Genomic DNA, 27,503 nt, shown 5'->3' with positions numbered 1-27,503 from the left:
AGAACTGAAATCCAGGTTTCACAGAAAAAAATACAGGGGGGAGAAAAGTAGAAAAAAAGGAGGAGGAAGGAGAGAAAAATATCATCAGAGAAATCAAAAATGGCAAGTATGCCCTGAAGTTACAGTCACCTAAATGGACCCAATTCTAATTGGTCATGCCAGAGACAGGGTCTGTATTCAATCCGTACCCTGTTCCATATCAAATAACTGCAACTATAATTTATTATATATTTTATATAATAACATTTATTATGTGTGTTATAAATATGGAAAAATATATTATTATGGAAATAATATAATGTTAACATATTTCCAGAATGTGATCAGATAGAATGTAATTTCTGGGGCTAAAGTAAGACTGGAGAATAAACATTTTATAAAAAGAAAACTGAACAAGACCATATAAAAGAATATTGCTTAAGGGATATATTTGTGATGTATTTTGATATCAGAATGTCATAGTCTGATTTTCCTTTACTCTTACACAATTCCAGTATGTAATTGGAAAATTTAGATAGACTGTATCAGGTACAGAGGTCTGGTCCTGAAATGTATTAATAGAAAACTTTTGCAAATTGCTTCTTGTAATAAATAAAGATCCCTGGCAGCTTGGTGATAATACTAAAAACTTTTTTTCAAGATTTAGTACAAGCAATGGGAATATTAATGGAAAAAGAGCAGTTCTGGACTGGAGTATTAACCTTTTATATTTATCTTCACATCAGCACATTCAGCTTCTTGAAAGACAACACTGAACACTTAGGATAGAAGCTGGTGCTCACAGATGCACAACATCAGGTCCATGAACCAGAACCAAACTGAACAAGGAAAAAACGACGACTGTCATGCTGACTTTCTTTAATAAGTTTTGTCAGGGGCCAGTTCAGAGAAGAGATTGGAGGAAAAATTATTAAACATGTTTTTATGAGATTGTAGACATTCCTACAAATTGTCTGTGGGTCACAGTATTACCTGTTATAATGGGATGACTTGGCACTAAAAAGGATAGGTTTGAAGCCAGTAGAGGCTCTATCTCAGGGCACAGGGCAGGCTCCTCTTTCTAATGAGAACCTTATGCTCTGAACAGATTACCTGCTAGCTACATTTATTCTGTTAACAGCAATCAGAATTCTGGAACTCTTTATCACAAATGAAGACCTTGCATGCCCCTAGATTCAACTTACCTTGCTTGCCAAATTGAAGAGTTAACAGAACTCTTTTTCACAGTCTTAAACTATAATGTACTGAATACGACTTTTCTCCCCAGGAAAGGATCATTACCCTTTAATTGCCCTTTGCTCCATTACCTCCCATCTTCCTGAGCACATACACATGCTCTAGTAGACTGAAACACATGCACTGTATTTCTGGTTGTCCCTGTGATGAGATGCAAAGTTGAGGGAGACAGGGTGGGGAGAAGTTTCCCTTTGCTCTCTCCACATTTTATTTTATTCATTATTAATTAATTATGCAATTTATTTTGCCACTCTTCTCGACAAAGTCTCGGGGCAGCTTATAGCAAAATTTAAATAGACTCCCAAACAATATCTGAAGTTAACTTTGTTTGCTAAATGCCTGCCCAAAATTTTCTCACCTGTACATGAAAACCCGCAATCTATTTAGTATATTCCCTCTTCCATACACTTCTCTGAAGCTAAAAGACAATTAAGAAGTAGTGGAGGTTAAAGGTGATGATGGGCCTTAATTGCCTAATACTTGTAAAGTACTTTGAGATCTTCAGAAAGAGAGTGCTACAGAAGTGTAAAATATTATCATTATCGTTGTCTTCATTATCAGACCAGAGACAGAATATTTCTCATTCCCAAGAGCTGGTAGTGAGGAGACAGGGAGGGAAAAAAGATAATGTATGGGTTTATTTTATATTTCATTGTGATAAAGATTTTCAAATAAGATGTATTGAGTTCAAATGTGAATATTATCTTCCAATCAGGAATTTAACAGAGTAGCACAAATATAATTGTATATGCAATCAAGCTGTGACTGACAGAAATCAGAATATATCATGACTACCATGAATATTTCCCTCTAGAAATAGTTTTTATTGTCACTTATTTTTTTTTTATATTTAGCAATGATTTGCAAAAACTTCTTGCATTTTAAATTGCAATTATGGACTTACATTTACAATTTAGATCCTGTACCTGTATTATTATAATGAAAACTGATCTGCTTTTCTTCTTTCCACAGAAAATAAAATATAGCACTAGATCTTTGAAAAGTATGTTATCCTGGGATCCAGCATGTTGTACAGAAACATAGGGCTGAAAGGGATCTCAAGGGTCATATAAGCCAATTACCTGCACAAATGTAGGTGGTGCCATTGCTAGACAATCCCGGACAAATGCTTATCCTGTCTCTTTTTGATAACCTCTGATAATACTGACTTCACAACTCCCGTGCATAGCTGATTCTATTGACTTACTCTTCTGAAATCAGTTCTATTGATTGACAGTTCTGAACAGAAGTTGATTGTTGCTATTGTTGTTGTTGCTGTTTGTGAGGTTTTTTAAGACAATCTAATCTACATCTGCTGTGCTGCAATTTAAGGCCATTGCTTCATGCCCTCATCTTGGAGGCAAGGAAAAACTGTTGTTCCCCCTCTTCTTCATGACCACCTTTCAAATATTTGAAAACTGCTATTATATCCCTCTTTAATCCATCCTAAGCATATCTAGTTCTCTCAGCCTTTCCTTATAAAATATATTTTCCAAATCCTTTATCATCCTCGTCTCTTGTCTCTAGATTTTCTCCAGTTTTTCTACATGCTTGCAGAGCCCAGAACCTAACGCAGTAGTCTAGCTGAAGGCTGATCAGCCCATAGTAGATTGGTACTATTACCGCCAATGTCTTATATCCAATACAGCTTTTAGTGAAACTCAATTCTTGTTTTCTTGTGACTGCATCACATTACTAACTCATTTCAAGTCTGTGATCCACCAAAATCATCAGATCCCTCTCAGCAATGCAAATACCTAGCCCATAATCTTCCATACTCTATCTGTGCATTTATTTTTTTCTTCCCCCAGTGGAGCACCTTACATTAGACAATGGGGAAGTGGACAATACAATGAAATTCAGAGAAAAATGTATCAACACTCTTTTGAATTCTAATCCTATTCTCCAAAGTGATTGCAACACCTCCCTTACTGTTCCTATCTCCATGCATTTAGGTAGGTATGTATTAAACTTGAAAGTTCAAGATGCCCATTTTATATAATAGGGAGCTATATAAAGTAGACTTGCAGAAGATTAAGAATAACCTGAGATTGTAACACTGAAGTATATATAGAAAAAAATCACCAAATTGAAAACTATTTTAGGGATTTCAGTGTTTAAACATCCTATGTTATCTAACCTATCGTATTGTTTAAAAGGAATTACTCAAGGACACAAAAATCATGTTTCCAGCTAAAAAAATATATCAGTCTTCAAATCTTTTTAAAACCATCTGTCTCTGTGTTTTACTATTAAATAACATGAAGAAAAGGTATAAAAAAAAAAGAAAAGAAAAGGTATTCTGATGTTGGCTTTCCATAAAACCCATCAGTCAGTTTGGGTGGTTTTGAATTCAGCATTTTTGTTTTTTTCTTGTTTAGATCTGGTAAATCTGACAACATTGGACAATTTTAATTTGTCTTTTCCCCGTGGCATAGCACTCAGTTTGAAAGAATCTCCCAGCAATCTTAACTCCATACCATACTATATTCATAATACTAAACAATGTTCTTTATAGCATAAAATCCAGAGAAGTGGCATGGGGCATTTTCTGCCAGAGTTCTATAAACTCATACTAACATCACTCCAGTCCAAAAGCCTGCATGTACTGTATTATATGCAGATGATAGAAGTGGTAGCATATAGCCCTTAACTGCTGGAGGCTGCAAGTCAGAGAAGAATGGTGGGAACAAAAGCCGTAGTCATACCCAGTTGACTCTCCTTTTCAGCAACCACTCTCTGTCACAGTCTGACACAGGATACTGGGCAAGAAGGACCTATGGTCTGACCCAGTAAATGGCAATTGGTAAGTTTTTATTCAAGAATGGAGCAAGGGTAGTGCGGCCCACCCCATTCTGGCTGTGCCACGTGTGCACACTGATCCCTGTGCTCACTACAGCAAGCTCTAAACTCACCAGCTGATCAGGGCAGGGTCTGGCAAAAGCACCTACTCCCATATGGCTCTAGAGCCCAAGGAGTGAATGCTGCACCAGTTTGCCTTCCTGTCTCCCACTGACTTCAGCAGCAGGGATGAAGGGAACAATAAGCCACAGCATTCAGCGTCTGGAGCCACATGAAAGCACAGGCTCTGCCGCACCCCTTCTGGATCTGCCTCCGAATAGAAGTTTGAGGTAACTCATAACAGCAAATGTGTCTGAAAAGTACTGTGAATCCCTATATTGTATGAGGTCACCCAAACAAGTCTCTCTCAAATTCACATGGGCCCGATCTGAAGTCTGATATATGGTGCCCAGCAGGTAAATAAAGCTTTGGAAAATAAGTGAAGATAGAGAGGCAAGCTAACTCTCAGAAATGCAGTTCCAGTCCCCCTGAAGTTAATTTGATTTTAATACAGATGCCGCTGCCTACATGAAAGTTCAATTTAGCTCCTTAAGGGCTAGATCCTGCAACTTCTTCACGTTGAAATGCTCTGCATAAATTACAGAAACTGTAATAAAATGAATGTAGACATGGATAAAAAACCTTAAATTAAAAAAATTATAATTCTGGAGGTCAGGGGTAAAAGAAATAGGACACATTATCACTCTGGATTCTATACTCAACTTTGAGATAGATAGACAGTAACATTTTAGGTCCTATTGACCAATATAGGCCAGTGGATCTCAAGAAAGGTCCTTCACAAGGAGGTACAATCTATAATGCTTTCACAAGAACAAGTTTCACTTCCTTCCTCCTCCTCTGACATGATGAAAGCATGAAACTGCTCCAACATAAAGAGGGCCCATTTCTTTTGATGAAGCCAAATGCAGGCACTGAATGAAATCCTATAAATCTAAGCTATTTCATTCAGTTGGGGATCCTTACGATAGAGGAGGCATGGCCTGTAAGTGATAATATATTTAGCATCTCTTTTTAGTGCTTAGCATGAATTTTTTGAAGCATTCCAGGGCTCTTCGAACCATAATAAAAAGATTATATTATGCAAGCAAAAAATATCTATGTTGACTTTACTGGGACTATTTTACATAGACAGATTATAAAAACAGAAAAGAATAGGAAAGAAATTTCAGTTCAGATAGCCTTCAAGTTGAATATATTGATATCAGAAAAGGTCATAATAATAATTAAACAAAAAGGATGAACTCAGGTGTTTGAAAGTCAAATACAGGAGTATATTTAGCAATAAATTTAAATCCCAAAGCAGAATTAAAGGTTTGATATTGAGGTCTGGTACATGGGAAAATGTTTGTAGAGAAAGTACAGCCACAAAATGCAATGTTTTGCAAGAAGAACGAGTTTAGGAGACTTCTAGATAAAACACGTGTCCAAAATTATCTAGACGAACTGAAACAGGGCTGGGAATACAGTTCTAGTCCTGGCTTTTAGGGCTCTGTGAAGCTTCAATAATTGATTCAATTTGGAGGAGATTCAGCCCAATTCGGGGACCAAATCTCCGAGTCTGAATTCAATCAAGAGACCAAGTAAAAGCTCCAAATCTGTTTGAAGCATCTGAATCAATTTGGAAAAGCCTTGGAAAAGGTTTGGACATAGACTAACAGGCAGCTCACAGCTCCCTTCAACTGGTAGGTCTGTTGGGGTTGGGGAGAGGAGAGGAAAGGGATGTGGGGGATGGAGGGGTTGGGGCTGGGACAAGCAACCCAGCCGGGGCAGGTGGTGCGTTACTCAGAGATAGCACTTATCACAACTACCACACAGGTGAATTAGATATCTACAAAGAAAAATTACATGATTTTTGACAGCATTATCAGCAAAGCAAGCACAGCTTCACATAATTCTCTCCAAAGGCAGATTAAAGTGAAAGTATATTTAAAAAAGAGGCAAGGAATTTTGGGTGATATATTTTATTGTACCAATTGCATATTTGGGATAAGGTTAGACAAGCTTCTGAATGCAACACACTCTTCATCAGGTCTGAGCTGTGCCTGCTTCTTCCCGCAAACCTGATGAAGAATGCCTTGCATTTAAGAGATTGTCTAACTTTCTCTCACCATGCAGCTGGTCCAGTAAAAGATATCAACCAAAAAAAATATCCTTACTTTTTGCATAATTCCTGGACCATCACAGCTACTTCACTCCAACAGTACTATGAAAAAGAGCCCACTTCAGGACATTTTTGTTGGTATAAGAGATATAAATATCTTAAAGGTGTAAAGACTTCCAGATCATAATTCCTCACATTTTTTATATTTCTAAATGTTTATAGTATGTACAAGCCACTGAAGATTCTACTGTCATATCTGCAGACTACCTGTGCTTCACAAAATAACAGGCTTTTATGATTTTATAGGAATTATTTGTGATAGATTTAAACATTTCTAATAGCTTCTTATTTAGAAAAATAAAAATTTAATACTGATATATTTTCATCACTTACATATTTGGAACTCTGTCTGGCCAAATCAGACCATTAGGAAAACACCCAAACAGTTTTTCTGTTGATGAGGGCACAATTAAAAAAGACTACTGCCAAAGGGTGTGTGTAGACTAAACAGGGGCCCTAAATTGAAGCAGTGGGTTTTTTTAAACACCTCTTCAATTTAGGGCCCTTTAAACCACTGTGTTGTGCACACACCCGCACACACTTACCTGCCTCTCCGGCAGCAGGGAGGGGAGGGCGAGCTGCCGATAGGCAGAGCAGTCCCTGGGCTGCAGTGGGGACTTGTGCTTCCTTTTGTGGCAGTGGCAGCCATCCCCCAGGCGGCATCTGCCCACAGGCACTCAGCTCAGGCAGTCCCTGCGGGGCACTGCAGCCGTGGAGGGAAGCACCAGGCCTCTGCACAGTTCAGGCAGGCAGGCAGGCTCCAGGGGAAAAAAAATAAAGGTCAGGCTTAACGCTTTTCTTAGGCGGAGCCTGCCTTCCCGGCCTGCTGCCAGACTGCCTTCAGGGCTTCCTGTAGAGCCCGTGAGCTGCATGGAGCCCTGTGCTTCACTCCATGGCTGTATGGAAGCAAAATAACCCTCTCCTCAGAGTTTTAATTTGCTGCACCCCAAGTCACTTAAGGTCCATTATGCCACTGAATATGCTACAGCGGCTGTAATTAATGCGCATGCAAACACATACACCATTAAAGCAGTGCAAAAACATTTAAGCCATTTTAAAGTGTTGTGCATCCACGCCCCTCATTTCTTCAACACATGGCCAAAATGCACCAGTATGCATATTCCATTGTATGCCATCCAGAACATCTGTGGTAATTTAAAGTATCTCCCTAAAGGAGTTAGGGATATAGGTGATCAATGAGGAAGCAATGATATTGCCAATGGGTCTCCTAGGACCAAACTAAAATTTGCTACTATTTCCCATTTTTTGAAAGGGGAATAGTAGCATACTAGCAATTGTGTATCTGGGGTTGTAGCATACCTGCTTAGGTAGCATGACTAATAGTGCTTATGAAGATGTTCTTTGCCACACATTTGTATGTAAAGTAAAGCTTTGCTAAACTGACTTTGCTATTTAAGCTTCATAATTTTTTTTGGAGGAAAATAGTAAATCTGCTGAAAACACAATTATGCTTGACTCAAAAGTGTTAGTCAATTTGCCTTATTCTCCCCACCCCGCAATTCACACACCAGATTCCAACAAAACATGGGAGGAGAAGGTAGTGGTCCTCTTAGTGGTTTGGGCAATCATTCCAAATTAGGAAGACTCGGGTTCAATTCCCTTTTCTACCTGAGGTATGTGAGCCTATATCATCTATGATTTCCCATGACAGTCCCCTAGCCACCATGCTGGGATAGTCTATAAATTTAAAAACTGCATGTGGCACAGAATATAACTGAACCCAGGACTACCTCATCCTGGAGAGGTAACGTAAGAACTGAGGTATGTGCCTTCCACCCCTGTGGAATCAAGTTCTTCATTGCCTTGGCTTTTAAATTAAAAAAACACAGCATTTTTCACAGTAAATGGAACACTTGACACAAAATGAAAAAAAACACTTTTTTTTTTGTTTTTTGGCACGATATATGAATATACAAATGAATTTGGATTGTACTGAATATTTATCTTTTGGTTCAGTAGCTGAACCAAAAAATCAAGTACTTGCTCAGTTTTATTTGCAATATCTCCAAGAATAAGCTTTTATTTTCACAATATAAGAATAAATTCTGTCCTAATTACCAAGCATAAAGAACTTTCAAAATGAATACTAAAATGTTGACTAGGCTCCTTTGTTTACATTATGCTTCAGCTTTAACTGCACCAAATAGCCATAAGAAAATTCCATACATGATAAACAATGCTATTAGAAATCCAAGGCTTACCATTTCAACATATCTAGATTTCTTCTAAGAATTCTGCTGTGTTCTACATAAAACAAGTTATCCATAAAAATGAAGCACTCATACTTTCCCCACATTCAGATCTCTTTCTATGTTACAGATATTTTCATATATTAAAACATGGCATTTTTCTGAACTTGGGCTAGGTACAGATATTCAAAAAAAACCCCAAGGTGGAATCAATCTAAATTATAGGGTTTTCTGTAAGCAGCATAGTTTAGCTCAGTAGCAAACAGAATGCATATTTGCCCTTTGGTGAGGGTGGGGGCGTATAGAATGGTTTCCAAACACTTACACTGGTAAAAGCATAATGTCTGTACTGGCCCTAAAAACCATATCTAATATGATTCCATGTAAATTTTTTTAACAGAACATTAAGTTTTCAATTCTCTGATCTTCAAAATTACAGGATTAACCCTGGAAAATGTAAGGTCTATAATAAAAGATGTTTCCATGTATTTATATTCCTGAAGTCCACGAATTATTATAATTTGACGTGTGTATGTGTGTGTGTGTGTGTGTGTGTGTGTGTGTGTGTAAATCAACAAATAAAAAACTCCTACCTGGAAAGGTCATTTACAATATATATTAAATGACCTTTCCTTTATAATATATATTATAAATGACCTTTCCAGGTAGGAGTTTTTATTTGCTAGATTTACTAGACAGAGGAACCTGGGAAGGGCCTTTCAGGCTATCAACACCTGTCCCCAGCCACAAAGCACTTTATGAAATGAAGAACCTATACTGTGCTGCAGCTAAGCAGCAGATGGGGCAAGGTTACCATAGCAGGTATGGTTATCATAGCAGGGTTCCATAGCAAGTAGATCCTGCTTAACTAACCTTATTTCTTTTTATGACCAGGTCAAAAAATGCTTAGATACAGAGGACGAGGTAAATGTAATCTACCTGGATTTTAAGAAAGCCTTCGATATGGTATCTCATCCTAGTCTCATAAATTAACTGAGCAGCTGTGATATAGATGATGACATGTTCAGGTGGGTGGCAAATTGCCTAGTGGGACGCACCCAGAGAGTGGTGGTGGACAGGTCAGCATTGACTTGGAAAGATGTAGGCAGTGGAGTTCCCCAAGGTTTCATTTTTGGACCAGTGCAGTTCAGTGTCTTCATCAGTGACTTGGATGAGGATGTGAAGAGCACTTTGTCCAAATTCATGGATGACACCAAGTTATGGGGTAAAGTAAATACACTAGTGGGCAGGGAATGAATCCAGATAGATCTGGACAGGTTGGAGAAGTGGATAGGACAGAATAGGATGCAATTCAACAAGGACAAATTATTAGAGAGTAGATTTAGATTAGACATCCGCGAGAACTACTTCACAGTTAGGGCAGCTAGGAGCTGGAACCAACTTCCTAGGGAAGTGGTGCTGGCTCCTACCCTGGGGATCTTTAAGAAGAGGCTTGATGACTACCTGGCGGGACTCATTTGAGTCCAGTCTTTTCTCCCGCCCAGGCGGGGGGTTGGACTTGAAGATCTACAAGGTCTCTTCCGACCCTACTTCTATGAGTCTATGATTCTATAAGGACAAATGCAAAGTACTGCATCTAGGGAGAAGGAACCACCAACACACTTTTAGGCTGGGGGATCACCCTCTCAGCACCACTGTAGCAGAAAGGGATCTCAGAGTCATAATTGACTCCAAGATGAACATGAGTCATCAGTGTGATGAACTGATCAGTAAAGCTAACCACACTTTATCATGCATTAGCAGGTGCATCATAAACAGGTCCAGGGAAATGATACTTCCTCTCTATGCGGCATTGGTCAGGCCGCAGTTGGAGTACTACGCTCAGTTCTTGGCACAACACTTCAAGAGGGATGTGGATAACCTTGAGAGGGTTCAGAAGAGAGCCACTCATATGGTTATGGGCCTACAGGTCCTATGAGGAGAGACTGAGGGACTTGAATCTGTTCAGCCTCCACAACAGAAGGCTGAGAAGTGATCTTGTGGCTATCTGCAAATTCATTGGTGGAGGACAGCAATGGATAGGAGATGCTCTGTTTACCAGGGCACCCCCTGGAGTAACTAGAAATAATGGCCACAAACTAACAGACAGCAGATTCAGGTTAGACAGCAGGAAGAATCTTGATGGTAAGGGTTGCCAGAATCTGGAATGGGCTTCAAGGGAGGTGGTGCTCTCCCCTACCTTGGGGTCTTTAAGAGGAGACTGGACAAGCACCTGGCTGGGGTCATCTCACCCCAGCACTCTTTCCTGCCCCTGGCAGGTGGTTGGACTCAATGATCTGCTGAGGTCCTTTCTGACGCTAATATCTATGAATCTAAACCACTAATGACCCAGCTACTATAGTTGTTGGATGTGTGTCATGTTTTAGCTATATCTTGCTTGGTCATGTTTCTCTGATACAATGTACACAGATTATTTGTTAATTCTTTTCATTAAGTAGCCAAATATGAAGTGCTCATTACCCTTCCATAAAAATATGTATTTAAAATGAACTTACCTAAAATATTACGCAAGTTATACTGGGCTTGGGGAAACTGTTTCATATCTTACATCCTTTTTTATGTTCCCTTGTATTTCTAAATTATTTATTCCTACAAATTCTGCAGAGTTTCCCTATATTACTATAAGCCAACAAACAATATGATTATATATATTTAAAATTACCTTTCCATTGTTCCAGGACTTGTCTAATATTTCATTAGTAGCTCCTCTTCATTTTGCAACTTGAATCAACAGCTCCAGTCTGGGATTTGCCTGTGACTGTCATGAGTGAAAAGTGTTATCTAATGAATTATTCAAAGTAAATTAGGAAAATCAGGGAGTTCTCTACCTGTCTATGACTAATACCCACTTAATTAGTGAACACTTTCACCTGTTACAGTCACAGGTACATCATAGACTGGATTTTTATGCTCACCTGAAATGGATTCTGTCTCTGTCCATGTTACTGTCAGACCCTGAGTTTTACTTCTATAGAGATTGCATTAATACTGACAGTTAGTAAATTAGAACCCTCAGCATTCTAGGATATCTTTATTAAACCTGGGTTTAATAAAGCCACAGATAAGCAGCCCAATTTGTATCACCCCTGAAATATCAGAAAGTTACGTGTCAGTACTCTGTAATGCAATTCTTCTCCAATACCTACAGTTTCTTAGTATTCTAATCATGTTTTTAAAGAATTTTACAATTTTAACAAACACAAAACAAGGAAAGCTTCAGCTAATATAGGAACCCAGGGCTGTGTGCCAATCTAGTCCACATCAAATCAGCCATGAAAGCTATTGCTTAACCAACATTTGAACACAGAGGAAAATGAGACTTCAAATAAAATTGTCTAAACATCCCAAACCTCAGAGACCTGTCTCAAAAAACAGGCTTTTTACATTACAGAAGGAGTTTTTAATCATGGTAAATATAATACGAGTGCACTTTTTGTGCAATGTAGTCCTTAGATTGCTAGGTGATAACTTCTATGCAAATAATACATTTTACACATTGAATACCTTGCCCAACTGGAACACGAGAGAGTAATGATGGCCTGTGGTAAGGCAATATCAATAATTCTACAGTTCAGATAATTCTATAGAAAGCCAGGGGAAATTGGCACTGCATCATATCACAGCTATTCTTAACAGGAACAAAAACAGGACAGCAAAAAACTCGATTTTTAAGAGACAAGCTCCATCTTTTTTAAAATCCTGGTCTCCTGCAACTCACACAATCAATCCCATATCAAAACATTAAAATGGAATTTGCTATTTGCTCTCTGTTCAGTTAGACCTCTGAATCTCTGTTCAATTAAGGACAAACGAACTTTGAGCATACTAGTCTGAATCTCCTTTTATGAAAAAAAAACCCAGCCATATTCCTTTCATGGGTAGTTGGGAAAAAGTACCCAGCTGCATGTGTTCTGTGTTCCCATGGGTAGGTGCTACAGAACTCAGGAAACCTAAGCAATAAATGTACCTATCTCAAAAGCCTCTTACAATTTGGAGCAAAAAGCTCCACTTCTGTTTCCATTGGGGTTAATGGAAGAAGGAGCAAGTCCAAAATCAGTAAGTATAGGTATCTTGAGGCATTCATCTGCTATGTTATGTTCTGTTCAAGTGTATTATATCACAACATATTACTAGCACTGAACAGCCCAGAGGACTTGTGTTCCCATAGACCAGTTTGTAAAACAGGAGATTGGCTTCACTTTATAGTACTGCTTATCCTTAAAACTAAAGCAGACTTATAATCACCTTCATAGTAATTACAACACTAAACAGCAAGTGAAGCATATAATTGCTAAACATTTACAGCAGGAGAATGTTATAAAAGCATAATTATATAATTTTGGAACCATGTTAAGAGATTATCAATCAAAATTTAGGACTTGAAACATTAATACAATTTATTAAATGAAATATATTTTGATACTTGATGTACAGCAGGTATAAGTTACTTACATACAGCAGGTATGTAAGTTAAAGCCACCAATGAATAAATTACCAACACAAAGTAGGGATACTCTAATCTTCTTACAGCATGACAGCTCTGTTATAGTATAGACTCCCAAAGGACAAAGAGTCGCCTCTTGAAGTATTGATTTGCCCTGCTGCTCTTTTTTCTGCTTACTAATTATTACCAATGGAGTCCCTCCAATTAATCAGTTCAAGTAAACCGTAATAGTAGTCCACAGTTTTTACATTCATTATGCAGATAAGTGACAAAGTCAAGGCTTACTGCAATTACATTTAATTACAAACTTTTTTGGTCAAAGATTATACAACTGCAGGGGTGGATCCAGATGGGGTGCAGTGGTGCAGCTTTTAGATTGGTCAGTGGTCCCTTTGAGATTGGACTATGCCATGGGAGCCTCTGGGGACTTTTTTAAATTCCCAGAGCAGGAAAGAATCCCCTCCTTCCCCTCCATGTTCAAAGGCATGTCTCTTCCCCTTCCCTTCCCTTCCCTTCCCCTGCCTACCAGCTGCTACTTTCCTTGCTGTCCCTAGGGCAGGGGAAGCTTCAGAGCTGCTCCTGCCTGCTCCAGCTTGGCTGCATGGGGGCTGGGCTTAGCTGGGAACAGTGACAGTGGCACTGGCAATAGGGGGCTCCCCTTTCCCACGCCTGCTTCTGGGGACTCGGTGGGGGGAAACCCCCAACATCCATCACTGGTGCCACTGAGCCCAGTCCCCATGCAGCTTTATTGAAATGGTCAGGAACAGCCCTACTGGAGTAGACAGGAGCAACCCTGAAGCTCCCCCCACCCATGGGAGAACAGAAAAAGCAGCACTAGCAGTTAGGGGTGTGGTGTGGTGGCAGGGGAAGAGAGAGAATATGCCTCTTAGGTGTGGGGGGATTCTTACCTGCTTTGGGGACTTAAAACAAGTCCACAGAAGCTGCCGCAGTGCAATCTGTCTGCACTGGTGGGCGAGGGGTGGGGGGTGGGGGAGAAGAGGTGGTTGGGAGTAGGGGTGCAGCCATCCCTGTAGCTCAGGTGGCTGCTCCCATAGGCCCCTTCTGGATCCATCCCTGCACAAGTATATACATCATATACATTATATAAGACACATACTTGCAATTTGACTACTAAAATTGCCACCAGTCAAAACAACTTAAAATAAGCAGCCCTGAAAACAATGTTTAAAGGTTAAATAGTAACCTGTAATAGCATCGTTCAGTTGGCTTACTTCAAAGTGCATATGGGCAGACTGGGAAAGACTATAAGTAATCCACAAACTAATCCTTACGTTCACTAGGCCAAATATATCCTTAGCTGAATTTTACGAATTGAAGCAGCAACAAAAACTGTAATGTTTTTGGGGGGATGCTGGGGGAGAGGAGAGGAGAGGGGAGGGGCACTGATTCTTCTGAAAATGTTGCTGGTTCAGATATGGCCTACAAGAATATAAACATAAAGCTGACCTGTAACTTTAATGAATTGTTCATTTATGAAAAATATTTATTTTGTTGCTTAAAACACAGGAGCATGCATAATCTGCTAAGTAACTCAGCCATGGGCCTAAAATGGTACCATATTATTTTGTAGGAAGTAGAATAGTAGCACTTTACAACCAGTTAGCACAGGCATAACTGATGACAACACATCATAGAACTCCAGTACCTTTTAAGCAAATCACAGCTATTTTTTCTATTTTCAAGCTACATTCAAACATTCCCAATCTCAATTTTACATTTAGGGAACATTCATTAGGAAAATGGAACTTCACTAGGTTAGAATAACATATGAATGAAAAAAAACACCCTACATTAAACATCTGCATTCAGATTTTCCATACATATTCTTTCCAGAATGCGGACACCTCAGTTCCATATGTTATCACTGTAGTAGTCTCAGCAGTAATGTATACAGAGGTAAAAATCATATTTCTAGCTCTACGTGTTACTATTCTGTTTATACATTCAAGGTTCACTTCAACTCCTTTCACCACAGAATCGTATTCAGAACTCCAGTCACCCCTGTCAACCAAAACCTTTAAACCCTTCTCAGAATGACCATCTCCCCGTACACAACCTCCCATTTTATAGCTAGGACCTGCAATCCATATTTCCATAGATATAATTCTTCTGTTTTTTACCAAGTCTTTCACGTTGCTCTGTACAACAGTCTTGAATTCATCCTTACTTCTCTTATTGATGTCTGCGTTATAAATATAGTCACTGTTGTTATATTTATTTCCGAATCTCCAGTGAAAATGTTGAAAAGCATCAGATTAATGCCAATACTTTTGAATCTCACTGAAATGGCCCCATTTAGTAACAATTCCCAATCAACAATTAGTTTTGAAATGTGAAGTAAGATCTAGTTGATTTGGTCTTGCATATTTTTATACAAAACCAATGTGTATTTTTATTCATATTATTAATGACATTTCTTTAATCAGAATACAGCAGTATACTTACCTAAGCCACGTCAAAGATTATTGCATCTACTATTATAAACCCAATTTATAATCCAATCAAAGAATCAGCTTTGACAGGAACTTTTTTTCCAGTAACTAATATTGATGGGCATTAATTATACCCTTATTCTAAAACTGAATCTCTATCAGTTTTTCCATTATTTTGTCAGACTATAGTTAACCTGGGTGATCTTGCTTGCCTTTTTTTAATATTGGCACTATACAATACAATACTAGAACTATTCCAGTCTTCTAGAATTACCCTGATGTTCAAAGATATATTAAAGATAAAAATCAGTGGGCCAGAGATTCCATCTCTTTTAGGATTATTTTAGGATTCTGATATAACTATATTCATCCCTAGTAGATGCTGTTTAACTTCCTTCTTAATTATTATAATCCAAGATATGTCATGATCCTATGCATTAAGTGCATTATCCTGCTTCTTCCCAAATACACTATGATAATATTCATTGAACATTCTGGCCTTTCTATATCATTATTAAGATTTTTCTTTGCATCTGTCTGGTAATACGCCTATAAAGTTGCAAAGATTTCACAGAAATCGAAATAGGAATTAGCTAAATTCTCTTCATTTCATTATATACAGTAAATTATATGGTTCCTCAAATATGAGAAAAAATAAACATTTCTTCATAAGTACACATTCATAGAAGAATGTTGAAGCAATCCTGGCATTAAGGTCAAATGTGAAGCCTTGTTGAATATGTTGCAAAGACCACCTCTCTCATGACAAATGGCATGACCTTCAACTCCTAGTATTAAGCCATTCATATGTGTAGATGTGTATTTCATATATATTCATAATTCATACATATATTCAGATTTCATAATTTACATAAGATTGATTTGGCTTTTGTGAATGCTGAACTCTCTCTCCTTCACTTATGCCATCCATCATGAGTAAATATTTACTAGCACACTCACAGTATTTTCTTTAATAGTTATTCACTTCTTGATGAAATATTAGGTGTTTTTCATCTATAACTACTATTGAAATTCAGAAGCGAAAATGATTTAGAAAGTAAATTGTCTTTTTGAAATATATTTAGTGTCACATATCTCAACCCATTCATTCAAATGGTAAAATGCACTCCTTTCCATTCATCATCATTTTCCATTCTGTAATTGTGGATTATGCTATATAAATTCATTAAATCAGGAACTAAGAACTGCCATACATTCCAAAACAGGCCACTGGACTAGATACTTTACCATGACAACTCATCACAAAGCCAAAGCTACAAGATTCAGAAAAAAATATAAAAATAATACTGTAATAGGCAATGTTTTATATTCAGGAAAGTTTATGTGGGCTACCAGCTATTGATTTATTTTTGTCCTCTAGCATGAAGATAGAAAGCTTGTGTGCATAAATTATTAGTGGCATCAGTATAGCACTCGGGGTGTTCACTCATTGATCAGGGCCCCATCATGCTTGGCACTATACAAGCACAGAACAAACAATCTGTTCAGAAGTGATTACTCTTAAACATAAAAACAAGAGACAACAGATGGACAGACAGACATATGGAGTTTGGAGTATGAAGAAACCGTAAGATATTGATCGTCGTGAGAAGCAGTGATCTCCATAGTACCAGCAGCCCAATCACTGCTGAGTGTTTTGTAGGTATCAGAAAAGTTTTAAGGATGTTTTTGAAGACAAATTATGTAATAGCTTTGCAGATGTTTCTGGGGAGTACTTCCAAGCAGGAGCAGCAACACACAAGCAAGCACAAGGGCACTTGTTCGTACATCATGATCAACAGGAAGTAGGAGTAAACCTTTTTATGGCAAATGAGGGCTAATAGTGAGAGGGGTGATAGGTTATGAAGGACCTTGAAGATAAAGGCATGTTTGATGTGTTAAAAAGGGCAGCAAGTAGAAGGATACAAGGAGAGTGTAATGGTTAAAGTGACAGGCTGAAGAAAATTCATCTTGGCAGTAGCATTAAGACGGATACAAGAGCATCAAGATCGCTTTTGGTTCAATCAGAGCAAAACCTACTGTTAGGGACCAGGACACAGTCAATCAGGAACAATCACTTGACAGACAGGCAAAGACCAGGAGCTGGGTTCTCAGGGAGCCAGGAGTTCAGATCAGACATGGAAACCAGAGCCAAAGCCAGAATCAGGAACCAAGCCCAAGTCAGGATATGCTGGAAGTCAGGAGTGGAATCAGGAGCCAAGAGTTAAAACCAGAGAGCCAATAAGCAAGGGAGCACACAGGGTCAGGGCAAGTACTTTAATCTTTGCCCAGGCAGAGTTCTGCAGGCTGGGTCCAGCTTTTAAAGGTTGGAACAGGTGAAGCCTGCTGCCTGCAGCCTCAGGGGACTAGCTGCCCTGATTGCCTCATGAAGATCAGCTGAGCCCCAGGCACTGATTTGGGTTTGCTATCAGTTGTGCCTGTCTTCCAGCCTCAGGGAATGAGCTGCCCTGATTCTCTGACTGGGACTGTCTAGGCCTAGGGCTCAGGTCCAGGCCTCATTACAGGAATCCAGGCATGAGATGCCAAGTTCCCCAACAAGAATTTCATCCTCCCTGTGGCTGGGTAGCAAAGGCTCTATCTTTAAGCAAAAAATAAATAAACACATACATTTAGACCTACCTATCGCAGATCCAAAGACCAAGAAAGAGGTCCAAGTCAAAAGCATTACTTACTTAGTGTTTATTATTTGGGTTGAGAACCACAAGGGTGACATTATTTATGCCTACAGGAAAAAACAGTGGAGACACAGCATAGGAGAGAAAGACTGCAGACTTTGTTTTAGTCATGATGAGCTTGAGCTCATGTTTAGACATCTCAGGAATAACAGAAGAGAGAGGCAGAACTGTGTCTCATCAGCATAGAGATGCTAAGTGAAATTGTTACTATGGATAAAATTGCCTTCAGATAGGGTGTAGGCAGAGTCTAGGAGGAAGCCAACCGCAGAGCCCTGCCCAACACCTGAAGAAGCTTGAATGGGGAGGAGAAGGATCCTTGAAAGGGTATTTCATAGATTTCATAGACATTAGGGCTGGAAGGGACCTCGGAAGATCATCGAGTCTAGCCCCCGACATGCTTAAAGAGTGGTTAAAAAAGTAGAAGGAGAACCAGGAGAGGACAGCTGCTGAAATCAAGAGCGGAAAAGATCTGAAGTATAATAAGTATGGCCCATGGTGCTGAAGTTGACTGGCAAGTTGAGGAAGATTACAGTGACATAGTGGGTCTGTTCTTCGGCTACGAAGAGACCGTTTCAATTTAAATTCAGATTTTGGCAAGTTCCAATACTGCCCTTAACTACTACTCATCTCCATGTCTCATCCCTTTCTGAAATTTACTTGAGAAATGTGCCTTGTTGGTCTGGAGTAGCAGGGAGTTCCTCGTGTTTACAATATGCTGCTCATGTAGAACTCGTTTCCTAACACATTTGTGGGTTCTGACTTGATGTTGCTCAGAACCCAATCTAATAGTCCGTTTCTGGGCCTATGAAAGCAAATATCACATTAATATAAAAGATATTTTTCAAAAGCATTCTGTGAACCTACCAGAAGTTTACTTACAAGCCAAATATTTCTTTCAGTTATGCCAGACAACTCATTGAACCACACCTGTGTAACATAAGTAAAATCAAAAGCAGAATTTGACCACAGTCCTCCATGTATAATACATATTGCAAGGGAAGACACCTAAATTCCTTTATTAAAGCCTGAAGCATATAAAGAACATTCATTAGCAAAATCTTTTTTTGTTGTTTGTTTTTTTGTTTTGCATTGATTTTTTTTAGAGTCCACCCAGAGCTTATATGATTGGATTATATATAGCAGGAATTGTTGGTCGCATCTACATGTACATGGACATTTGACTCCCCAGGAACAATTAACAGTGGCGCGCTATGTGCCACCACTTGTTGTCCCTGGGGAACGTCTGTGCCACATACCATCTGTCTGGTCCTAGCAGTGGGCTGGCCCTAGCAGCCTCACCTAGGGGCCTCCTGGGGCTCCAGCAATGGCAATCCTGCTGTGCAGAGCCTAGCCAGGAGTCGGAGCATGGCTCTGGGTGGTCAGGCTCCAGTTTTGAGCAGCAAATGCTGCCCCTCATGCACACTGCTCCATTTTTTTCCCACACATTTTATTGACCCCTTGATATCCAGGATTCAAAAAAAAACCCTGCAGTGCTCCCTGGCAGCACAGAGAACAACTGAACCTGTGGTATGTGGTGCTGCAATCACGTCTGCAACACCACATACCGCACGGCCACATTCATCTGGACACAGCCATTATGTTCATTATACCATATGACAGAAGTATTTGGAGGAGAACAGCAACCAGTGCTTCTTGATACATTGTTAAAAGGTGTAGCAGCATGCCAACACACTGCTTGTGACAAAAACACAACTGAAGTCACAGGAACTGACTAGCCTTATTTGGGTACAATTCTCAGCCACTTAGGAATTTTGTTCACTTATCAATAACTTAGGACCGGATTCATTGGGCAGGAACAAAAGCAAACCCAGTAAGGTTTCATGTCCACAAATCTATTATACTTAGAAACAAGTATTCCAGAGCACAAGCTATTACTTCAGAAAGCCAGTCATTGCTTTTCCAGACAATTCTGAAAAGGGTATATGTGCATATACCCATTTCTGCTTGCACGAACACCCTTTTTTTTTAACTGAGGTCTCTCTAGTCTTCTCAAATTCTCTCTCTTTTCTTTCTTCTTAATAGTGGGATTCTTCTCCAAAACTTCCACTAGTAATATTCTCCAAAATCATGAGCTTAACTTTGCTGGGTGCTATGTAAAGCATACTTAAACCCAGATTCTCAGATTAAGCTGTTTACAGATATGCTTTTTGGATTGAACAGAATTTTAACAGTAGTTTGATGTGTTAGCTTTCTTTAAATATTCAACAAAAATCTTTGCTGCTTTGGACAACTGCAAAAGCCTTGCTGCTCTTTATATTACTAAAAATCTCTAGGAACAATTTAAAAAAAAAACTTCCATATGAATATGCAGACACTCCCTCCATTATTTTCAGGAATTATAGAATGCAATTTAGAAAACAAACCTATTGCATTTATGGGCATGAGCTAAGCAAGAAGCGAATAAGGCAAGGCTGTGAATTTACTCATACCATATCTTCTTGCATACAGTATGCCCCATACATAATATACACAAGCTGGAAGAAAAAACTCTGAGTGGCAAATGAGTAACAGCAGTTAGGGAGCTGAACTTTCTCCCAAGCCTGTTGCCAGCCCCATGTGCCAGATGGGGCCTGCAGCATTTGGTCTAGGGCCTGACCAGGAATGCCGGATCTGGGGCCAGGTGCCAGGTCAAACCTGGCATGCCACATCCAACCCTGCACTAGATCCAACCCTGTGTACCATGTCTAGACCCCATGTGCTTGACCTGGGACCACGCGCTGGGTAGGGCTCTGGATCTACCACGTGTACCTGCCTGATCTAATGTGCGGAGCCATGTAATCCAGTTGTGAGGGTCTGGAAATTTAGCAGCAGGGCTGTGATGACAGCATTAATTTTTCTCATGTATCATGCAAATTCCCCTTTTCACCAGCTGTGTTTTCGGGGAAACAGTACGGGTTATATGAAAGAAACCAAAGGAAGAGAAGCTGAAAATTCCAATACAAGACATCCTACAGAAAATGACATTTTGGTTACTCATAAAAGGAAAAGCTAAATTAGAAACCTCATTACTTGAATACAAGCAGTGAAATCTTGGCCCCATTTGAGTCAAGAGCAAGATTCTCACTGACATTAGTAGTGCCACGATTTAATCTCAAGGAGATATACAAAGTATAGCAAGAGGTCTCAAAGCACATCTAAATATGCTCTCTCTTGTGTTATTAAAAGCCATTGTGCTTTGTGATAGATGCAGGAGGAAGGAATAGCATTTAAGAGCTAGTGGCAAGTGTTATGGTCCCACTTTGGCTGTGACACAGGTTTAAAAGAACAACAGTAATGTAACGGGCTAAGACCTATTTTATTTCTCCAGGTCACTGTAAATTATATATCCTTAGTGGTAAGAAAATGCTGGTAATATTGATCAATAATATGAGTTTGATTGGTGGTCCAATGAATGCATTTTAAATAGGTCCCGTTGATATTTTGTATGAAAATTCAACTTCTACCATATAGGCATACTTTTGGGATAGGTAGTATAAGCTGAAATCCTATTTCAATTTTCATGCTGAATGTGAAATATGACTTTCATTTCTGCACAAATCTCACCCCAGGAACTAAACTGTATTTGACAAATCCAAAAGAGATGAAAAGAAGAAGGCATTGGTTCTACAGGAACATTTCTTACAGATTTTAGGATTAATATGATGCATTTCACCATAACATATCTGAAAAACTTTAATAATGTATCTTGTCCTAGATTCTTCAGTGGTGATCACCACATCAAAACCTATGGGGGCAGAAATCACAACAAAGAGAAAACGTGATAACTCTCAGAAGTCATTTCTATTTGTTTTTCTATTTTAACTCTTGTAGTCTCTACCCATTAAGAAAATTCAGATCTGGTAGGTCAGGGGTGGAGAGGAAAAGGGAACAGGTTTTAAAATAAAACATTGGGAAAGAAGTAGAGATGAAATGGAGAGCTTTGTTCTTCCCCCAAAAGTAGAAGGGACTATTTTGGATGCATTGATATTGTTTTCTCTTCATTAAATATTAATAATGTCACAGTAAATACACTGAACAATATTTATCTGTTATATGTAGAAATATTTTGATTTTGTTGCAAATGGAACGCTGGAAGGTCCCTCCTTTACAATGGCTGATAATTCTTTTTCCATTGTTCTAAATATTGTTGCCACTTTTTACCTGCGCAATTAGCCAGAGTGGGGAGTGTAATGGATTATTTAAAGTAGAAGAAACTGATGATGCCATAGCTATGTCTTTGATACAGTGCTGTCTACTTAAAAACAATGGATACAATGTCCTGTTTCCATAAACAAAGAAAGAATCAAACAGCAGGAGAGAGTTTATTTGCTATTTCAAGCCTCCTTCTAGCCAGTACTTTCCTCCCAAACTGCTCTCTCTGAGGGTTACACTGGTGTTTCTCTAGCTACTTTGACCTCCTTCCTGCTTTCTCTGCATGTTTCTCTGGATTTTGTATGCCCCCCGCAACTACAAACAAGTCAATCCCTTACTCCTGCCTAGGTTCGGAGATCCCTAAAAACATCCTTGAACTTAACTACTGCAGAGAGTTTTCCTTTGTTTCAGCTATCACTTCATGGAGGGGCATTCGATTGTTCTTTGTTCAGTACTAAAGACAGCTGTCACACCTAACTGCTTCAACAAGGTGAAGTGATTGACCAGCCTTCAGGACAGCAACATAACTGATGTCTTGTTCTTATTGGGAAATTAAAGTTTCTGGCGAAGGTCCTGATCCTACAGTGTTTAGTGTTTAGATTGATTGCTTTGTCCATGTGGAACTCCACTGACTACAGTGGGTTTATACACACTAGCAGACCTTCACACACTACACAATGCAACTGGTAACCCAGGATAAGATATCCGGTAAGATATCCACCCAGGAGAGCACATAAAGAAAGAACAAACTCTCCCTGTGTCTAAAGAAGGGTGTTTGTGCCCGAAAGCTTGCAAAGAACAAATTTACAAACTATTTAGTTGGCCTAATAAAAGATTTACCCAAAGAACCTTAGACCAACACAGCTACAACCAACAATCCTAAAGACATCTGACAGCATGACATTACATTACAACATTTTGAGGCAAATAAAATGTATCTGTGCCACAGTAAAATTTTAAATAAAACAATGCTTAGAGTGCCTTTATAAACTGGTGTGAAAGTATATAGCTATGAATGCTGATCAACAAGCCTGTGTCGAAGATTTCAGAAACTGAGACCACCTATGTTGTTTTAAGATTTCATAAAGTTTCTAAAGAATAGGTGAGATACTCTAGACCTCTAGAATTAGAACTAGAAATGGCAGCATTTGGGACCTCTGCTTCCCTGAATTTGTAAAATCATGTGGACCTTTGAGCTAAAATCTACAACCCATTGACTACAAGTTAAGATGAAGCGTGCAGGGCCTATCCAGACTGATGATAAGTCTCCCATGCTTCTCCCAGCTGCAGCATTCTGAGGCGTAGAAAGTCCTAATTTATTGGTTGCACCCTTACCTATAATATTTAATATCGACTTATTTTTTAAATGCAATCTTCATAATTTTACAAGGAAGAAGCAAGTTAGACCACCTGAAACCAGAGACCCTGCTCTTGCCTTTGTTCAAGGTAATTTGCCTTATCACGGAGCCTCATCACAGAGCTCAGAGACACCTCACCACATAGGAAATGTCTGCCCAGAAGAGCATTCCATCTTCTTACTCCTGTAAAATATGAAACACCATAACCAGAAGGAAATATGACTACATCTTGCTTACCACCAAACAACTTCAAGGGAAACAGACTATTCCAACTTTTCTCTGAGCCTAATCTGCATGTAAAATTAACTGTTCCAAACAGGAGATTTTACCACACCTTCAACTCTGCTATGAAATATGATCTTTCATTTCTACCAGATGAACTTTTACAGTCTTTTCCCCTATGTCTGAAGAAGAGTGTTTGTCCCCAAAAGCTTGCAATTAAAGATTTTTTTATTTTGCAAAAATCTAGTTGGTCTAATAAAAGATATCACCCTTACCACAAATCCTGATTCCTAATATCCACTGATTAACCTATCCTGCATCATTTTTTTCAATACTCTTTTACACCTGGATAAATTACCAGTCTCTACCTTATCTTATGGCAATGAGCTCCATGAATAAATTATATGGTAAATGAAAAACAACTTCTTTTTTACTTACACCTGCTTCCTAATACTCTCATTTTATGTCTCCCAATTTCTAGCATCATGACAGTAAATAGTAAATCCTTATTTACTTTCTCCATGCCATTCATATTTTTGCAGATCTCTACCATATCCACCCCACAATCACCTTTTTTTTCTAAACTGGAAAATTCAAGCCTGTTTAGTCCCTTCTCATGTGCAACCCCTCCTTGCAGCCATTCTCTGTATGTTTTGTAAGTCTACTATTATTTCTTGAATATAAGTTTAGATACTGGATTTATATGGGGTATCAGAACTGAATACAGTATTCAAGGTATGGGCTACCATGGATTTCTACAGTGGCATAACATTGTTTCCTGTTTTGTTTTCAATTCCCTTTTAAATAATTCCTAACGTTCTTTTTGCCTTTTTGACTGCTGCTGAACACTGATATAATGTTTTCAGAGAGCTAACTTTATTACTTAAACTAAAATGTTCATAGCTGGCTACTAATTTTTTGTTCCTTGTATTTGGGTGTCCAACTTGGTATATTTTGGATCCAAATTTCCAGACTGTGTTGAGCAACTCCAACTACTGGAGCTGTAATTTCAATTTATTGCTAGAAGGTTGATAAATAGTCTGAATAACCAGGTCCTAGGTATCTCAAGCTGGGCACACAAATTTTAGGAAAGATTCACAGTTATGGTCTTAATGTCTCAGTCTCCAAAAAGAAAAGATTATGAAATTAAGAATTGTGTGTAGTAGATGATGTGCAATAAAATGTCTGGGAACACAAACTGAATTAGAAGAATTAATAATACTCCAACAGATACTCATTAAATAATCATGGGAAAGTATTAAGGGCTACCATATATTTTTGAATAGAACACACCCCAAAATATAATATACAATTGGTTATGAAAGGCAGAATGAAGAAAAAGATTTTTCCAGAGTAAGGCTGAATAGACCAGGGACAGAGCCAAATCTTCAGCTGATAACCTCCATTTCCTGCTTAATTACACTAGCTAATGCTCAAGAGTGGTCTCCATGGGTGGAGCTATATTTTTAAAAAGTGCTAAAGAGCTGTTAAGGCTGTGAAATGGGAGATGAGAGACCAGGAGCAGCTAGCAAGATTGCCATGAGAAAATTTACCATGATTAATGTAACATCAAAACCATTAAAGAAGAGATGACCTTTAACACCTCTGGAGGGAAGAACAACAAGCCATTAAGTCAACTTAATTTCTTGGTTACCTGAATAGGAATGCAACAGTTGCTGTACTGTGGAGCAGGAATCAAAGCTGGGTACTTCTTTCCTGGTCAGAAAATTGCTTTCCTGCTTAATACATGCACCTCAATTTTGGGGGGCTGATTTGGGGGAAAAGATCTGTGTAGTATGTATATAAGAAAATACGGTATATTTTAATGCATACTCCCAAGGGGGCTAAAATAAGAATACATAGCCCCCTTAATTCTGACATTTTCAACTTCTGAGTATTTGACCTTGCAACTTTGACATTCTTTCAGTGTACCTTCTACATGTAATCCTATCCTATCCTGTCTTATGCTATATCAGGGATATGCCCTCTTCATTCTTAAAGACAGCATGCCTGTGCACTATTGATTCCATTAAGCATACAAGGGAACAGGCGTGGCTGGTTAACTAAGACTGGTGGGGTGGTGGAGAGTCCCACGGGAAAGGGGGGAGTGGTTTGCAGCTGGCTGGCAGTGGTGGGGAGGGGTGGGGAGGGGAGGGGATGGGAGGGGAGGTTGCAGCTGGCTGGGAGCTGGAGGGTTTGCAGCCTGCCCGTTACTGGCCACAGTTCCCAGCAAGCTGCAAACCTTACCCCACTCCTGGCCAGCTGCAAACCCTGCCCTCCCCCCACTCCTGTGGGATGCTCCACTGCCCCACTGGTTTGAGTTCACGAGCTGCACCTGCTGGGGAAAAGTTAACAATGTTATTTGAACTGATGGTTATAAGTTAAAGAGGATAATTTGGCCCATACAGTAAATACACATGATATTTTAAAGTAATTTCCAAAGGAGGCTGATAAGGCATGTGTATTTTGAGCAGTGACACGAATAATTGAAATAAAAAACATTTAATATGCATTGATACATAGGTGTCTTGGAGAGCTACGATATTTCTTGGTACCAAAAACCTTATCAGAATAAAGTTTGAATAGTGAAAATAATTAATAATGGATCTAATTCATATTTCAAATGTTTGAATTATGTGAAGATGCTAAGATTTGTTTGTCTGGTGTCTTCAGTCAGTGATTTACTTTAGGCAGGCTATACCTCCCTCCCTCTTCTTCTCTTTAAATCCCTGGTAGACTTAACAGTTATTTATGATGGGTCAATTCAGTATTAATTTTTTTAATAGACTGTCTTATATGATTCATTTCTCGCACATCCCTTAAGTATTCAATAGATTTCTAAAGAAGATGTTTTCTTTTCAGCCACTGTTGCAAAATGCTTGTTAAAGTGGCACCTACCTGAAATACACATGCATATATCAACATTTTTGTTTTTCCTGTATTGCTAAACACAACAAACAGGCTGAGATACTTTGAGCACAGTCACTCTGAAGTTTGATGAATTAAAAAAACCCAGATATACTGCAACTTTAATTTTAACTAGCAGTGGGCTAGAAAATAAAAATCAGAGATAAGCTGTAAGCATCAACACTTATTAAAAAGAATTCTTCCTTTCACTCAGGTCTCCAGTTAGAAATTAGCCCAATGTGTTGAAATTCACAGTTTTTGTTGAATCAGAGAATTATTTTTAAACTTGAATCTTGTTAAACATCTGTAAATTCAGCTGTTAAAATGTATACGGTCAGTTCTCCTAGAAACTGCATACATATCATAAATATGAAGAGAAACATAGACGAAACTTGCAGCCTATACTCAGGCTGAAGTTAGTGGGATTATTAATGGGCCTGATTCTGTTACTTTTAGACTTGACTATACCAGCACGGCAACAATAATGTTGGGTCTTAAAAGGGTCTAGATTTTAGTATAAATTGGTCATTTACACCTATTTTCAGACTACTTTAGGTTACAAATTAGTATTCATACAGAACAAATAAACAACATTAACTGTATTTCTTAGTCAACTGATCCCATATATTAATTTAAAATAACTTATTTCAACATTGAACATGGATATTATTTTTTCGTTACACTACCAATACTTGATTCTTGAATTTCTTCCTATACACAACAGGTATTAATGACCCCCCTCCTTTTCTGATGGGTCTTGGTTTCCCAGTAATCAGATGGC

The 27,503-nt window shown here is 38.7% G+C and overlaps 1 protein-coding gene across 1 annotated transcript in view; it reads right to left on the bottom strand.

Annotated features, from left to right (window-relative positions):
* The window catches only part of NEGR1 (neuronal growth regulator 1), an 865,068-nt gene that overhangs the window by 802,470 nt on the left and 35,095 nt on the right, over positions 1 to 27,503 (bottom strand). The window lies entirely within an intron of this gene.

Source organism: Gavialis gangeticus, unplaced genomic scaffold (genome assembly GCF_001723915.1).
Source record: "Gavialis gangeticus isolate Ggan-Ray unplaced genomic scaffold, GavGan_comp1, whole genome shotgun sequence".
Lineage (NCBI taxonomy): Eukaryota > Metazoa > Chordata > Crocodylia > Gavialidae > Gavialis > Gavialis gangeticus.
The sequence above is the reverse complement of the archived record's forward strand: the minus strand, read 5'-3'. Positions and strand labels throughout refer to the sequence as shown.